General features: G+C 33.1%; 1 non-coding gene across 1 annotated transcript; it reads left to right on the top strand.

Moving 5' to 3' along the window:
* Positions 1 to 6,288: 6,288 nt before the first annotated feature.
* LOC121225519 (small nucleolar RNA R71) lies at positions 6,289 to 6,395 on the top strand. The gene has a single exon (XR_005923389.1). It is a non-coding gene; the product is annotated as a small nucleolar RNA R71 (small nucleolar RNA).
* The last annotated feature ends 8,658 nt before the right edge of the window (positions 6,396 to 15,053 follow it).

Here is a 15,053-nt window from a genome sequence, read left to right as displayed (position 1 = left end):
TTACATTCCTAATTAGAAGATCCTAGAATTGAACTTTTCTTCATGGAATATGGAATTAAATACTTAAGCTCAAAAACAAAGAATTACTACTAATATGTATGCACGTATTTTTTTTAAAGATCAAATCAAATTAACATAGAACTTTGCTAATTATCAAAAATAAAACATAGCTAAGCAACTTATTCAAATCAAATCTCGACAAAAATAGGGATCAAATGAGGGGATTTCAACAATAATGGGTTATGGGTTAATATTAAGGATAAATCAATGAATGTCTTGTTAGGCTCAAGGGGGTTCACTAAGGATTAATTATGAAGGTAGACTTTTATGGAGTAAGTGGGTTAAACCTAAGTGCCTTTATCATCTCGACATATCAAATCAAATGGTGGTGTCTTGACATGCATAATCGAAGCAATTTCTAGAATAACAAATCAATATTGACGCACTCATAGCAACAATAAAAGTGAGCATGAAAGAAATAATATATGCTCTAAAGGCTCAAGATCTCACAAACATTATGGCTTTTTGATGTTAAACCTGTGAATTTCAACTCAAGATAATACCTAAACTTGGGGAAACAACCTAAAAATTTTAATTTTTAAGAATTTCAACTTATCATATTTGGTTCCCTAATATCTTAAAGTTTAAACAATCAATGCATATTTACTTATGATTTAATTCAAAACATATCGATAAAAATCATGGCTCAATCAAAATTTATTCTTATAATGATATGAGAATATTATTTGAGACAAGATAAAAATTCATGGGTTTTCTGGTAATGGTATAAATAACCCCCCCACACTTAAGATGTATATTGTCCTTAATGTACAAAGATATATAATAGTGATATAAAGATAATATCAAAAGAGAGGGAGAGAAGTGAAACTGCCCTGAAATTATGGATGAAATCCCTGGATTCGTGAGAGCGAGAATTGAAGATAAAGCTGAAGGAAAGGCATGATTCTGAGGGATAAATTAGAAGACACCACTGTGAAAGAGAATTAAGGGAATGATTCAATAATAACCATAAAGATAAGCAAAGTTTAAAAAATATAAACATGAGTCTTTAGAAATAAATAGAAATAAAAGTAAAGATAAAAATAATATGAGTTTAAAAAGAGGCACAGTCGTGTAGCTCAGCATGAGTCTCACACGGTCGTGTCACACACCCGTGTGCTCTCGTCCAGCCCGTGTTTATCATGAAACGAGAAGTCATCACACGGCCTACGAACACGCTCATGTGTCTAAGCCGTGTGGTCACATAGTCGTATCACACGACCGTGTGTGATGTGGTTTGCTTTGCCAACGCCCGTATAGATATGCGCACGCCCGTGTTCTTTTGACAGTATTGACTGGCAGGATTGCCCACGGCCATGTCGCACGGCCGTGGCAACGTATCGATTCTCGTGTTTTGGGAAAAATTTTACTCTGTTTTCACACAGTCGTATAGCACGGCCGCGTCGCTGCCCGTGGTAGGAGCACAGCCTATAGCACGCTCGTGGGCTAGGCCGTGTTCATCCCTGTCAAATGTCAAAATTTCTTGCGGTTAAACTATGAAAGAAAAATTAAACCTTTTTTAGTGAGGTTAGTGCTTGGGTTGCCTCCCAAGAAGTGCTTATTTAGAGTCTAAGCTCTACTCTACCTTGTGGGTATATTTAGGGAAGTTCGTGGAGCTGTAGCTCTTCTCTATTGTCTTTAAAATTCTCACCGTTGTAAAGTTTGAAACTATGTCCATTTACCTTAAAAGGGCCTTATGATGGGTGACTCACCTCTACTGTTCCATAAGGAAAGACAGTTTGGACTACGAAATGACCTAACCATCGTGATTTAAGCTTCCCAGGGAATAATTTGAGCCTCGAGCTATATAACATGACAAGATCTCCAACTTCAAATTGGTTGTGTTGTCTTAAACGAGCGTCGTGGCGGCGCTTCGTTGCTTCCTTGTATAGACTTGAATTTTCATATGCATTGGTTCACCACTCATTTAACTCATTCAACTGCATCAACCTCTTTTCACCTGAAAGTTTGGGATCAAAGTTTAGAAATTTTATAGCCCAGAATGCCTTGTGTTCTAACTCAAATGGTAGATGACAATTTTTTCCATAAAGAAGTCTGTAAGGTGATGTTCCTATAGGGGTCTTGAAAGCAGTTCTATAAGCCCATAAAGCATCATCTACTTTCATTGAGCAGTCTTTCCTGTTTAATTCTATTGTTTTTTCTAGGATACGTTTAAGCTCTCAGTTTGCTACTTCGATTTGGCCACTAGTTTGAGGGTGGTAAGGGGTAGCTGTTCTGTAGTAAACTCCATATTTTTTAAGGGTCTTGTCAAATTGGACGTTACAAAAATGAGTACCCCTATCACTGATAAGTGCTCTAGGTGTTCCAAATCGAGAGAAAATTTTTTTAAGGAATCATACTACTACTCTAGCATCATTAGTAGGTAAAGCTTGGGCTTCAACCCATTTTGACATATAATCAACAGCTACTAAGATGTATTTGTTCCCAAATGAAATAGGGAATGGACCCATGAAGTCGATACCTCAGACGTCAAATATTTCACATGAAAGCATATATGTTTGAGGTATTTCATCACGTTTGGAGATATTACCTGTCCGTTGGCATTTGTCACAAGAAGTAACATACCTGTTAGCGTCTTTGAATAGAGTTGGCCAGTAAAAACCTGATTCGAGTGTTTTATGTGAAGTCTTATTTCCACTGTAATGTCCTCTAGTCGGTCCTGAATGGCAATGTTCCAAGATTTTTAGTGCTTTTGACCTTGTAACGCATCTCCTAATGACTTGATCTACACATATACAGAAAAGAAAAGGGTCTTCCCAAAAGTAGTTTTTCACACTAGTAAAGAATCGCTTCTTTTGCTGATATGTCAACCCTTTTGGGATAACGTTAGCGGCTAAGAAATTCGTGATGTCTGCAAACCAAGGTACCTCAAAATCAGATATAGCAAAAATTGTTCCTCAGGGAATGAATCATTTATTTCAACTTCATCTAGCTCTTTGGAACTTGAATTTTCAAGCCTGGAAAGATTATTAGCCGTGAGGTTTTCAGCTCATTTCTTATCCTGAATCTCCAAGTCAAATTCCTACAATAATAGAATCCATAGAATGAGTCGAGGTTTTGCATCAGTCTTAGTTAAAACGTAGCGAAGAGCAGAATGATCAGTATAAACGACAACTCTAGACAATATTAGATATGGCCTAAATTTATCGAATTCAAAAGCCACAGCTAGCAGCTCTTTCTCCGTGGTGGTGTAGTTTTCTTGTGCGGCGGTCAAAGTCTTGCTAGCATAAACGATAGGTTGAAAATGCTTGTCTCTTCACTGTCCCAAAACTGCACCTACTACAAAATCACTCTCATCACACATTAATTCGAAAGGTAAGTTCCAATCAGGTGTGATTATAATTAGAGCATTAATCAATTTATTATTTAGAGTATTAAATGCTTCTAAACATTCCTGATTGAAATTAAAGGGCACATCTTTTTCTAGTAATTTAGTCAAAGGCTTACCTATTTTAGAAAAGTCATTAATAAATCTTCTATAAAACCTAGCATGTCCTAAAAAGCTTCTAATAGCCTTAACTGAACTAGGGGGAGGTAGTTTTTCAATGGTCTCAATTTTAGATTTATCAACCTCAATCTCTTTACTAGAAATTTTATGTCCTAACACAATACCTTCTTGAACCATAAAGTGACATTTTTCCCAGTTAAGTACAAGGTTCATTTCCTCACATCTTATTAAAACTCGTTTTAAATTTTAAGGCAAAGATGGAAAAAGTTACCGAATACCGAGAAATCATCCATAAATACCTTCATGATTTGTTCTACGAGTTTGTCAAAAATGGCCATCATACAACGTTGAAAAGTTGCAGGAGTATTGCATAATCCAAAAGGCATTCTACGATAAACAAACGTACCGTATGGGCATGTAAATGTTGTCTTTTCTTGATCTTCAGGATCTATTGGGATTTGAAAATAACCAGAGAGTCCATCTAGAAAGCATTAGTACATATGCCTCGATAACCTTTCCAACATTTGGTCGATGAATGGCAGGGAGAAATGATCTTTCCTCGTGGCATCATTCAGCTTCCTATAGTCAATGCAAACTCTCCAACCTGTGACTGTCCTTGTTGGAATTAATTCATTCTTCTCATTGGTTACAACAGTCATGCCTCCTTATTTAGGAATAACCTGTATTGGACTTACCCAAGAACTGTTAGAAATAGGATAAATAATTCCAGCATCTATGAGTTTAATTACCTCAGTTTTAACAACTTCCTTCATGTTGGGGTTCAATCGTCTTTGAGATTGCACGCATGACCTATATTCATATTCCATTAAAATTTTGTAGGTGCAAAAAGAAGGGCTGATCCCTTTAATGTCAGAAATTTTCCAAGCTATGGCCCTTTTATGCTCTCTTAATACTTGGAGTAATTCCTCTTTCTTCTTGGGTTGCAAGTTAGAAGCAATAATCACTGGTAGTGTAAAATTATGTCCAAGGAATACATATTCCAAGTGATTTGGCAATTGTTTAAGTTCCAGTTTGGGAGGTTCTTCAATAGAAGGTTTTTGCTTAAGTTCATCGTTTACCTTAATACCCTCATATTCTGCTTGTCTTGGGGAGTGTTCATTGGAGTCATCATCTACCTCCTCTCCTTGCGCAAGATACAGTTCCAACGTGTCCTTATGTACGATTTCCTGAAAAGAATCTTGAGTAGCATGATCAATAAAGTAAAAAAAATAACATGAGTCATCTTGTTCACTAGAAAATCTCATGGCATCATAAATTTTAAAAATGATCTCTTCGTCACCTACTCTAAGTACTAATTTACCATCACCCACATCAATAACAGCCCTAGCAGTTAAAAATGGACGCCCTAAAATTAAAGGCACTTCAACATCTTCATCCATGTCAAGTACAACAAAATCAACAGAGAATATAAATTTATCCACTTTTACAAGTAAGTCTTCTATAATACCCCTAGGATATTTAATAGATCTATCGGTTAGTTGAATACTCATCCTAGTGGGTTTAGGTTCCCCAAGACCAAGTTGTTTAAACATTTTATATGGCATCAAATTAATACTAGCACCTAAATTAGCTAGTGCCTTATCAACATTCAAACTACCAATTAAGCAGGGAATAGTAAAACTTCCTAGATCTTTCAGTTTGGTTGGCAGTTTATTTTGTAGTATGGCCGAGCACTCCTCGTTATGTTCCACTGTAGATAAGTCTTCAAACTTCCTTTTATTTGTTATAAGCTCCTTTAAAAATTTTGCATATGTAGGTATCTGTGATATAGCTTCAACAAAAGGTAAGTTGATATGCAGTTGTTTAAAAAGTTCAAGAAATTTACCGAATTATACATCCATGCGGTCTTTCTTTAACTTTTTTGGATATGGGATTGGTGGCTTATATTCCTTTGACATTGGATTGTCATTGTTTTCGAGTTTTACCTCCACTCTTTCGGTTGTGTCAGCTTCTTGTGGTGGCCTCTTTTTAGATTCAGCTAACACTTTCCCACTCCTAAGTGTAACTGCTTTCACATGCTTTTTTGGGTTGGGTTCGGTATTACTAGGTAGACTTCCTTGGTCTCTCTGAAATCAACTAAGCCGGTTATCCAATTTGATTCTCGAGCCCTTGGATTGATGCTTGCTGATTCTTAAGTGCGGCTTCGATATTCTGGAAATGAGTTTCTGACACCGAGATGAATTTTGTTAGCATCTCCTCGAGGTTCGGCTTCTTCTCCTGCTGGTAAGGTGGTTGCTAAAAACTTGAGGGATGTTGTGGCCTTTGATTTCCCTGGCCCCCCCATGAGAAGTGGGGATGGTTCCTCCAACCTGCATTATAAGTGTTACTGTATGAGTTATTTTGAGATCTAGAATTATTATTACCCATATATTGAACTTGTTCCTCCTCGGTGCTAGGGTTGAAGGATTGATATTCTATGTGTATCCTCTTCCATTAGAATCGCACCTCATCACTAGATGTACCTGTATAGAACTATACAAACTGTTAATCTTTTTATTTAAAAGTTCTACCTGGTTAGACAGCATAGTAACCGCATTGAGGTTGAAAACACCGGCTGCTTTCTCAGCTTTGTTCTCATGACTTGCCACTGATAGTTATTCAGTGATATCTCTTCAATAAATTCATAAGCCTCTTCAAGTGTTTTGTTGTTTAAAGTTCCACCGGCGGCTGCGTTGATGAGTTGTCTTGTTGAGGGGTTTACACCGTTGTAAAAAGTCAGAACCTGTAACCATAAAGGTAACCCATGGTGAGGGCACCTTTGTAATAGGTCCTTAAATCTCTCCCATGCATCATAGAGTGTTTCTAAATCCATCTGTACAAAAGAAAAGATATCATTCCTTAACTTAGCCGTTTTAGCCGGCGGAAAATATTTAAGTAAAAATTTTTCAGTCATTTTTTTCCAAGTAGTGATTGACCCTCGTGGTAAAGAGTTCAACCACTGTTTATCTTTGTTTCTCAACGAAAAGGGAAACAATCGAAGGCGAATGGCATCATCAAAAATGCCATTGATCTTAAAAGTATCTCGAAACTCTAGAAAATTCGCCAAATGAGTGTTTGGATCCTCGTCCTGCAAACCATCAAACTGAACAAACTGTTGTATCATTTGAATTGTGTTAGGTTTCAGTTCAAAATTATTTACAGCAATAGCAGGTCTAACTATACTCGATTCGGCTCCTGTTAAAGTAGGTTTAACATAATCATACATAGTACGAGGAGCAGGATTCTGATTTATTGGATCTGCAGCAACCACAGGAGGAAGCTGATTATTCTGATTTTCAGCCATCTCCTCGGTTGTATTATGGATATCTTCCTCTTGTCCTTCCTCTATGTTTCTTAGGTTTCGCCTTATTTCTCTTCGATTTCTGCGAGCTGTGCTTTCAATCTCATTGTCAAAAAGTAATGGTCCTGACGGGTTTCTTCTAGTCATAAACTATAAAAACCTGCCGAAAGAAAACAAAAGAAAATTTAGTAAAATTAACAAAACTAAAATAAAATACCAAAGTAATAAAATTTAAGCATTCCTAATATTTTAGTCCTCAGCAACGATGCCAAAAACTTGATGCGTGTGATAAGTTTTATATTTATGATTGATTGTACTTGAAAACTAACTATTATCACGATGAAGGCAAGCGCACCTATCAAACAGTAGTATAGTTTATAGCAAGACCGGAATGTCGAACCCACAGAAACTAAAAGTACTAGTATTAACTTTCTTTTTATTATCTAGCCTAAAAATAAGGGGATTTGTTTTATCTAAACTAATTATCTAAACTAAGAATGCACAGAAAGTAAATTGGGAAAATACTTTTGAGAAAACTGATTGATTTAGACAATACCCAAGGGAAAAATCCACCTAGACTTCACTTGTTATTTGACTCTGAATTAGACGATTTATTCATTTGACTTGATCCGTAGAAATCCCTAATTTATATTATTATCTCTCTCTAATTAAAACCCTTAGTGTTGCATTAACTCGATCTATGGATTCCCTTATTAGGTTTGACCCTAATCTGGTAGATTTATGTCGCCCTATGTCTAGGGGTGCAATCAACTCCGCTTAATTATGCTAGATCTACTCTTAGATAGGGACTTTTGCTCCTCTGAATAAGCACATCAATACTTGAATCAATATCCTAGAATATTAAAGCAAGAATTAAGAACACATAATTAAGATCAAATCAAATATTTATCATATAATTCAGAAAATAATAACAAGATCCGTCTTAGGTTTCATTCCCCTTATGTATTTAGGGGATTTAGTTCATAAGTGTAAAATGAAACATCTCAGAAGAATAATAACAAAACATAAAGAAAACCCAAAAACCCCTAAAGGAAATTGAAGGGAGGTTTTCAGTCTTGAAGGAGAATCCAGCTTCTGAGATGGATCAATCGGCTTTCTTCGAGTAATTCCTTGCCTCCTACTCCGTGTGTATTTTTTGGGTACCTCCTAGGGTGTTTATATAGGCTTTAGAATGCTTCAAAATCCTCAAGAGTGGCCTTTTCCGAATAGGACTAGACTTGGGCTTGATAGGGACACGCCCGTGTGACATGCCCGTGTGAGGTGGCTTAGACCGTGTTGCAATCTGTTAAATAGACACGGGCGTGTGAACTACCCGTGTGAGGAAGTCCAGGCCGTGTTGATTTCCCATGTTGACCTATTTTCTCTGTTTTTGGCCCGTTTCTCGCTCTTTTTACTCTCCTATGCTCACCTAAGTATAAAACATGAAATTAAAGGCTTAGGAGCATCGAATTCCACAAATCTGATGATAATTCATCCAAAAATATGCTAAGCATGAGATAAAAATATGTATAAAATACGACTTATCATGTCCTCACCCATGTAATTCTCTTAGTAGGGTCACATGGTCATGCTACACACTCGTGTGCCAGGCTGTGTAACTCACTGACTTGCACCCTAAATAAATCATCAGATGACACACAGCCGTGTGGACCGAGATTTACCTAAAATTAAACCATTTCAAAACTATTCCATGCATGAACATTTTGTAATGACCCGAAATTTATGGTTATCGGGAAGTGTATTTTTGGGTCATTGTTCTCATAAAACAGATTCGTAAATATTTATTAAAAATATTTACGAAGTTAGTAGTGTGGTTAATTAGGTTTTGGTTAGGTGAATTAGCTTGAATTAAGGTTAATTAGGCATAAGGATTAAATTGAACAAAGTGTGAAAGTTTAATTATAGATTAAAGAAAAGTTGAGGGATTAAATGAGAAAATAAACCATAAGTAACACTTGTATGGTAAAAAAGTAAATACTAGTGTACGGTAACAATTAAATGCATTTGTACAAATAATGTACATAAGTATAAATTAATTATAAATGTAAATATTTAATATTTTAGTATTTAATAAAATAATAAATAAATCAAAATTGAGACAATTGTATGGTAAAAATAATGTACATGTGTAATAAATATAATTATACATTTGTAATAAATATATGTATTTACTTATTATTTAAGAACTAATAATTATTATGTTAATATAATATTATATTAATATAATAAACATAAACTACATAAATAAAAAAAAGAAACAAAAAGAAAAAGAAGAACAGAATAGAAACGAAAAATAAGGGAGAAAGAAAGAAAGGAAAAAGGGAAAGAAAGAAAAGGGAAAAATTAGGGTTTAAGGTTTCAAATTCAATTGGTAAGTCAATTTAGTTCTTTTTCTTGTAATTTTGATGTTTTTAGAATCCTAGAACAAATTATTACTTGATTTATGTTAAAATTTTGAAAGTTAGTTGATTTTTAGATGTGGGATATGTTGAATTAATTGAAGAATTAGGGTTTGAATTGATAGAATTTCAAGTTAGAATTGAGAAAAGGATTGAAATGTAAAACAAATTATAAGTTTGAAGTAGTAGGAACTAAATTGAAAGAAATTTGAAATTTGAGTTTTATGGTGAAATTAGAGGGTTGAAATTAATTTTAAGCGATAGTTGAATGAATAATAGATAATAAAATTATGACGAAAATAAGGTTAAATTTGGATAGGGATCGAATTGGAATTTAAGCAAAAGTTGTGTATAAATTGAAACAATTGATATAAAATTGTGTTGTATTGATAATTTTTAATTGATTAAATTACGTAGCTAACGTGGTGTCGGAGACCTCGGCTAAGAAAGGAAAGGAACAAGCCGAAAAAAAGTGACACGAGAATTACGATTTGTATTTCTATAATCCGAATCTAATAATTATTTATTGTATTTGTTATTTAATAAGTAAGGTAAGTGAAATTGAATTGATTGAGTTTTATTTGTTATTATTATTTATATTGAATTGAATTGTCTTGTGTAAATATATGAATGATTGAAATGTGTATTGAATTGGAATTGATTGAAATTAGTATTGATTGGAAATTGAAAAGTGAATTGAAAATTCTATTAACTGTATCGGGCTGAGTCGGATATAGTTAGCATGCCATAGGATTGGAAGTGTACAGGGATACTTCGACTTTGAGTCAATGAGAAAATGAGTGTCGTATTATTCCTTCAGATAAATCCGATGAGGTACTAAGTACCGTATTACTTTACTTCGGCATAACCGATGAGGCACTGAATGTCGTGTTGGTGTGTTTTGGTTGGATCCGTGTATTTGTCCGAGTCCGAGTCGTGTTAATAAGGGTATACGAATGAATTGACCAATCGATTGACATTGAATGATATTGATTATGGATTGGAATGAACAATGAAATGAAGTATGCAATTAAATTGCATGGAATTGCATGAATCATGGATTCATGGAATAGATATTGATATTGAAATTGAATTGAGTATATTATTGTGAAATGCTAATTGAATAGCAATTATGAGGTTGAAATAGAAAATATGATAATTGAAAGTGTTAAAAATGATGTGTTTGAGAAATTTGACTATTTGTTGAATGATTATTGTTATGTGTGATTATGTATTTAAACATTATAAATTTTTGCTTAATAAGTATTCGGATTATAGAAATACCACTGAGTTATACTCAGCATACAGTTTATTTCCGTGCCGAGGTTAGGTATAGCCAGATCGTTGAATCAGCATCCAGAGCCGATCCCAACTCAAGTGGTGAAGTATATTTTCTTTTTGGTAATGGCATGTACCTAGGGTGTCATTTGTTTGATATTTGAGTAAGGTTTGTAAATGATGTTATATGATTATAAACTATTTATATACTTAAATATATGTATAATAAATTAATATTATAAAATAGAATGTTTATATTAATGCATATATGAGTATGAAATTGATAAACTTTAGGTGAAATTATTATATTGAATTGTCTTGGTTAAAATATGAAAAGTATCTATAAGAGTACATTTATTTGGTTATTAAGTCTATCATTTTGGCATGTTTTAGAAGTGTTTAATCGTGTTTTGATTTGGTTAAATAATTGGATATTGAGTTATTTTTTGTTTAAGATTTGTAGGGTTGGTAAACTCTAATGTGTATGTTAAATATTTATGAGATTGTTCGTATTTGTTCTATAATGACCGGTAATGTTTCATAACCCTGTTCCGGTGACGAATAAGGGTTGGGGGTGTTTCACATTTAGACCAATTATGCACACTTTCAAAGCACTAAAACCTCATCTAAACACACATATATTTGTCACTTCCAAAATCTTAATTCAATTAATCAATATGCCAATCGAGGTACCACCATTAATATCTAATTAACGCATGCATAAACAAGTTCATATGACACGTTTCGTGCATTTAAATCTAGTCCATTTAGGTACTAAAGCATACCACATTTAACCATTTCCAAACCATTCAAGACATACCATAATAGCCTCATACTATTATGTACCTAAAACACATCACAATTGACCATTTTCAAGCCAACAAATTGTACCAACAAACGATACACTTTAATTAGCAAAAAGTGACCAAAAGAACTTACCTAATCAAGCAATATAAGTCTATCAACCATACTTAAACATCAAGGCACAAACATACCAAATTACCATTTACATATTCATCAAAACATCATTATAAATCACCTTATGCATGTTAATATTGTCATTCCCAAATATAATAACCTAGTTCAAATATGAACTAAAACATTCACAAGTATCCATTTTCAAACCATCATCAACAAGCCAAGATAATCATATCCAAAAGAACATTAATGTAACCAAAATCACATAACTTGGTAAGGCTTCAAGGAGTACCAAACCAACAAAGCTTTCCAAAGCTTATACATACCAAAACACCATTAACACATGCACTATAATACCATTACAGATCAATAAAGCCTATATAACACCATCAAACTCACAATTTAGCATACTTGTTCATGATACATATGAAATCAACTATATATATATACATAACATTTAATTCATCATCGTTACCATATGATCATGTTTCATTTTGTTTGCTTACTTATCGTTTCCAAATGCTTAGTATAATTCTAAACAACATCATCAAATCACAAGTTAGTGCATTTGTCCATATTATAAATGAGTTTATCCATAGCATAAATAGATTTCCCATATATAAGTACATCATTTAATTCATCAATATTTTTATAACATCATGTTACATCTTAATTGTGTACTTACCATTTCATTCCCTTTTCTTACTCATTGAACCATCTAGAATTACGTCGGATACTCGAGAAAGCTCACACGAAGTGTGCCTTTACATATAACCGTAACATTTCCTTTACATTATTTCTCACACGAGCTGTGAAATGGGCCTGCTTACACGAGCTGTGAGTTAGAATGTAAACTACACGATGCTGCTCACATAAACTGTGGAGAATCCGCAACAAATTCAATACTAGTACCCAAAACTTGAAATCCCTAATGACATGTCATTTGTATCCTAAGAATTCCTAAGGTTCAACCAAGACTCAATATCCGTCAATTCCTCATAATGTAGTTATGTAGTTACATTCACATACATATTGATTCATTTAGATTAAAATCAATATAGTAAACATTTAATTTAAATAACATTATAATTATTACAGTTCATACGAAGTTACCAAACTAAAAACTAGCAATGACTAAGTATAGGGGCTATTTGGTAATTTTCTTCTCTCCACGATTTTTCACTCATTCTTGATCTAAAATAATAATTCCGTTCAATTCCCTTATTCTAACAGAAAAATTAATTCATTTTATGCAATTAAGTCATTTTTTAACATTTTTTACACAATTGCCCCCACCATTTTAATTTCTATACAATTTAGTCCCTAAGTTCAAAACATGTAAATTAACCATTTTAATTCAATTAATCCCATTCCAGCATTTAGAATGATTAATTTAGCTTATAACCCATAATAATGAAAATTTACAAAATTACCCTCAAAGTTCACCCTTTTGCAATTTAGTCCTTAAACCCGAAACCTGCAATTTCATCATTTCTAAATAAAATTCATGCAAACCAATTTTGACCAAATCTTATAACAGCCCATATTTATCCATAATTTATACTATTTTCCTTAAATTTTGCCTTTTTTATAAATCAGTCCCTAAACTTGAAAATCATCAAAAAATACTTAACAAAATACTTATATTTAACAATCAAGCTTTATAATCTATTAAAAAATTTAAAGAACATCACAATTTCATCCATGGTAAAATTCTAAACATTTAACAATTTAACAAATTGATTCCTCGATTAGCTAAACCTAGTTGCAATGATTTCAAAAACATAAAAATTATTAAAAACGGACCTCAAAATCTCCCACATGCATTGGAAATAGATTGGCCAAATGTCCTTGCTCGGAAAATGGAGTTCTTCCCATCGAAGAAGAACATATGAAATTATGTTTTGTTTTTCTTTTTTTTCTTATTTTATACCTATTATTTACTTTATTAATATTAAAATATATAATTTAAACTAATAAAAATTAGTCACCAACCGCCACTAATTTATAGTATGGTTTATTTTCCATTTTTGTTATTTAATTAATTTTCCTTAGCTATTTGAGACCTTTAATTAATATAATTCAACTTTTGCATCTTTTACAATTTAGTCATTTTTAATTAATTAACTATTTAAACATAAATTTCTTAATGAAACTTTAATACAACCTTAATAACACTCCGTAGACATTTAATAAAATATTTACGGCTCAGTTTATAAAAATGAGGTCTCGATACCTCATTTTCTAAAACCACTTGACTTTAGGGTCATACCACTTAAACCTAATTATTCATTCAAATAACATAATTTTCCAATTCAAAATTTATTTTAATACCATATTTGACTCATAAATATTAAATAATAACATTTACAAACTTACTCGTTGGATTTGTGACCCCGAAACCACTGTTTTTGACACCATGAAAAACGAACTGTTACACATAAATATAGTTTTGGTGTAGAAAATAAATTATAAGTGGAGGATATGTGTCGAATTAAACAAGGGTTGCCCTAAAAATAGTTTCCCCTACCTTTGACAGATAGATTAGTTGGTCCCTCAACAGGCCACAAGTATATGAGCTTTATAGATACCTTTTCAAATATAACCAAATCTAAATAGCCCTGGTTTACTAAAAAAAAGGCATTATTCATCGCCAAATATGGGTTTTTTTTATATAAGGTCATTCATTTGAGTTTAAATAACGCTAGTGCAACCTACCAAAGATTGGTTAATAAAGTTTTTGGAGATTAGATAGGTTGCAATATAGAGGTTTATGTGGAAGACATGCTAGTAAAAGGTACCTTAATGGAGCAACATTTAAAGGATTTATAAGGATTTTTCTAGTTGAAATTGAACAAGTACTCATTTGATGTTTAACTAGGGAAATTTCTATATTTCTTAATATCTAATAACGGAATTGAGGCAAACGCTAATAAAATAAATGCAATTCGCATGATTACTAGTGAAATCCTAAAATTGAAAAGCAAGGTGGTATCATTGAACAGATTCATATCTAAGACGGTAGACAAGTTCCTACTATTCTTTAGAGCCCTGCAAGCTTTATTCTAGTAGAATAAGGATTGTTATGCATCATTCAAACAATTATGAAAACATCATTGATTGATATGCCTCACGAACTCAGATGAAACAGTAGCAATCGTTTGGGTTAAAGAAGAAGCAAGTGACCAAACTCCTGTACACTATGATAATAGAATCATACAAAATGACAAAATCAACTATGCCAAAATAAAAAAGATAATATTTGCCCTAGTAGTAGCCACAAGAAAGTTAAGAAAGTTTTTATATTATCATATTGTTTTAATGTTATTTGACCAACCCCTTAAAGAAATATTGCAGAGGGTTGATTCCTCATGACAAATGATAAAGTGCAATGATGAAGTTAGTGAGTTTGACTTAGAATTCTTATCAAAGAAGGCAATAAAGGCCATGGTATTCGAAAAGTTTGTGGCTGAATCTTCTTTTACACATAATGTAAATAAAGATGAAGAAGAAGAAGAAGAAGAAGAAGGAGATTAGGTAATGGAGGATGTTGATCTAGACAAGAAAGACCACAAAGGAAAAAGGACACCAAATGTTGTAAATCCAG

This window comes from Gossypium hirsutum, chromosome A03, assembly GCF_007990345.1.
Source record: "Gossypium hirsutum isolate 1008001.06 chromosome A03, Gossypium_hirsutum_v2.1, whole genome shotgun sequence".
NCBI lineage: Eukaryota > Viridiplantae > Streptophyta > Magnoliopsida > Malvales > Malvaceae > Gossypium > Gossypium hirsutum.
The sequence above is the reverse complement of the archived record's forward strand: the minus strand, read 5'-3'. Positions and strand labels throughout refer to the sequence as shown.